The following is a 2,500-nucleotide window of genomic DNA, read 5'->3' as shown; positions in this document are numbered from 1 at the left end:
TAATTATGTGTGTGTGTGTGTGTGTGTGTGTGTGTGTGTGTGTGTGTGTGTGTGTGTGTGTGTGTGCGTGTCTGTGTGTGTGTGTGTATGTGCGTCGTGTATGAGTGTGTGTAGGTATGCGTGGGTGTATGTGTGCGCGTGTGTGCCATATCTACTCACATCTAGCAATTCGCCACAAAAATAAATTATTCCAGACTCGATCCCCAAGGCCACCAGTGGCTGCCACTTGGCCTGGATGTCTGAGCGCAAAGGGCAAAGGTGACAACTTGTGCCACATCTGGGCGTCTCCTGTCGTCAGCTCTTCGCCTCACCGATCTTACAACTGAATGGAAAGTGCAAAGACGCAAATACGTGTACGTAACATACTTACATTTGACATGCGGACACTTAGGGGAAACATGGTCCACCTACACATGCAGACATTGGCACGTGTGTTTGGATTTAACACCCACGCCCGCCCCCACACGCACACCAGCATGGCATATTACATTTCTTTTGTTTTACACTACAGCAATGTAACATTGAAATTCTTACAACTCTCACATGCCTAAAATAAATCTAATGTTTTCCTTTTCCAATCCTTTCCATTCCCATTCCCCCTTTTTTAACTTCTCTTTGTGTTCTCTCTCTTATTTTGAAGTTTGCTCTTTTCTTTACCTTCTTGCAGACGTCTAGGCAAAGGGTAGCGTTCCCATCCAATCGCCTCTTCTGGATATCGGGACGATGTGGTGGAGAAGAGGAGCCATTGGCGGGTCAGAGATGACGTAATTTGGTGCCCTGGCCAATGGGAAACCGGGTGGGCGGCGATATATAAAAGACTCAGGTGGCAGGGACGGAGAGGTAGATTGTCGCTCAACGCCGTGCTGACGATACGAAACGCAACTCTCCTCATCTCTGCTAAACTTTTCGTGCTGTCCTTGCCATCCTCTACAACACACGGTAAGTTGTCGGCTTCCCTGATGCGATGTTCGTCTTAGAGATGGTACGCTGGTGATGTATCTTAATAAGTGACTCTGGATCTTTAAGAGAGTTTTACGAATAAACAAATCTGACGAAGTGTTTTCGGAAACTGTCCTTTCCGGCACTTGGTCAAAGGCAGAACGAGGAGGCGCGCGCCTGGCATGCGCGACAAAACTTGTTGGCTCAAGTCTCCGCCCACTGGGTTATGGTAAACCGAACACACCAACAAGCACGATTCGTGACCCCATTCATGTGTGTTAAACAAAATCCTTTTCCTTCACAGAGAAAAGATTGTATATGGACAGGAAAATTAGCAGGGCTAGATGCGTTGGATAATCTGACGCGATAAAAAAAATGCATGGAGGCTATGAATAATGTAAATTGATTACCACAGATGAATGTTAACGTGACACATTCGTTTATAAGACCGTGAATATCATACAACGTACATAAATATCTAAATGGTGGTCACATAAGCTTACTAACCGGTTGGGAGTAATCAAATGGATTAAACGACATAAGACGGCGAATTCAAAGAGGTGGATGTGGTTGAGGGGAAGGAGGGCGGGCCATAGATAATTTCCATTTTCAATGAAGAAGGCTTGTTTCGTGTTGTGCTTGTTTGTGAGGTATAATTAATCAAAATAGTCCCCGGCCACCACGTGAGACGAATCTCGTTACCTTCCGTAATTGGTACGTAGATTAAAGACAACAGAATCATCTCTCAACAAAGCAGCATTATGAATGATAATCAAGTTCGCATGAAACAGATCGTAACTTGTTTTTTTTTTTGCTGAGTTCCTCTGACGAACTCTCTTCCTCCCCCCCAACTTCCACTGTCCCTAACGACCAACCTAACTCCCCCCCCCAACACACACACAACCCCTGAAACTCCTCTTAGATTAGTGGTTCACAACAAGGGTAGTGGGAGGAACGGTTTGGGATTGCACAGGGGTTTTCTAGCCGAGAACCAGTTACAGTTAGGAAGTTAGTAAATGCTGGGCGATTTCTATAAGGGCTTAAATTGCTTCCAGGAGGCTAAAGGACAATATCACGTGAGTGGTAGAGAACCCAAATGTCTTGGATGAAGATTCCGAGTAGTTAAAAGTGAGCCTTCCTTTGCCTCGGCCGAACTGAACTAAGGCGAGGAGAATGACTTTAGTTTATTGCCGCGTGGTCTAGATGCAGCTGCGGCAAACATTGATTCCATTCAGCTTGAGGGAATTACCGGGGTCTGGACTTGCATTGCACGGATTTTGTTCTGAATCAGAGCAGGCGGTTCTACTCAGCTGAGGGGCCGAACAGTCTCAAAACATTTTTAATACATGTGATATGTTTTGTGGGTACAAGGAATACAAGACCGATGGTCTGAACTAAAAACAAACGCGCGCATGCACACGCACGCACACACACACACACACACACACACACACACACACACACACACACACACACACACACACACACACACACACACACACACACACACACACACACACACACATGCACACATGCGTGCATAAACAAACACACACATACA

General features: G+C 45.8%; 1 protein-coding gene across 1 annotated transcript in view; it reads left to right on the top strand.

Annotated features, from left to right (window-relative positions):
- The first annotated feature begins 840 nt into the window (after window positions 1-840).
- Ms (neuropeptide receptor myosuppressin) overlaps window positions 841-2,500 on the top strand; it is a 245,193-nt gene continuing 243,533 nt past the window's right edge. Inside the window, exon 1 of the mRNA XM_076202599.1 lies at window positions 841-939. The gene's annotated coding sequence lies outside the window, so the exon portion shown is untranslated. The remainder of the gene's footprint in view (window positions 940-2,500) is intronic.

Source organism: Oratosquilla oratoria, chromosome 19 (genome assembly GCF_046742065.1).
Source record: "Oratosquilla oratoria isolate Oo_2021 chromosome 19, ASM4674206v1, whole genome shotgun sequence".
Taxonomy (NCBI): domain Eukaryota; kingdom Metazoa; phylum Arthropoda; class Malacostraca; order Stomatopoda; family Squillidae; genus Oratosquilla; species Oratosquilla oratoria.
Note: the sequence above shows the minus strand (reverse complement) of the source record. Positions and strands in the feature narration are given on the sequence as shown.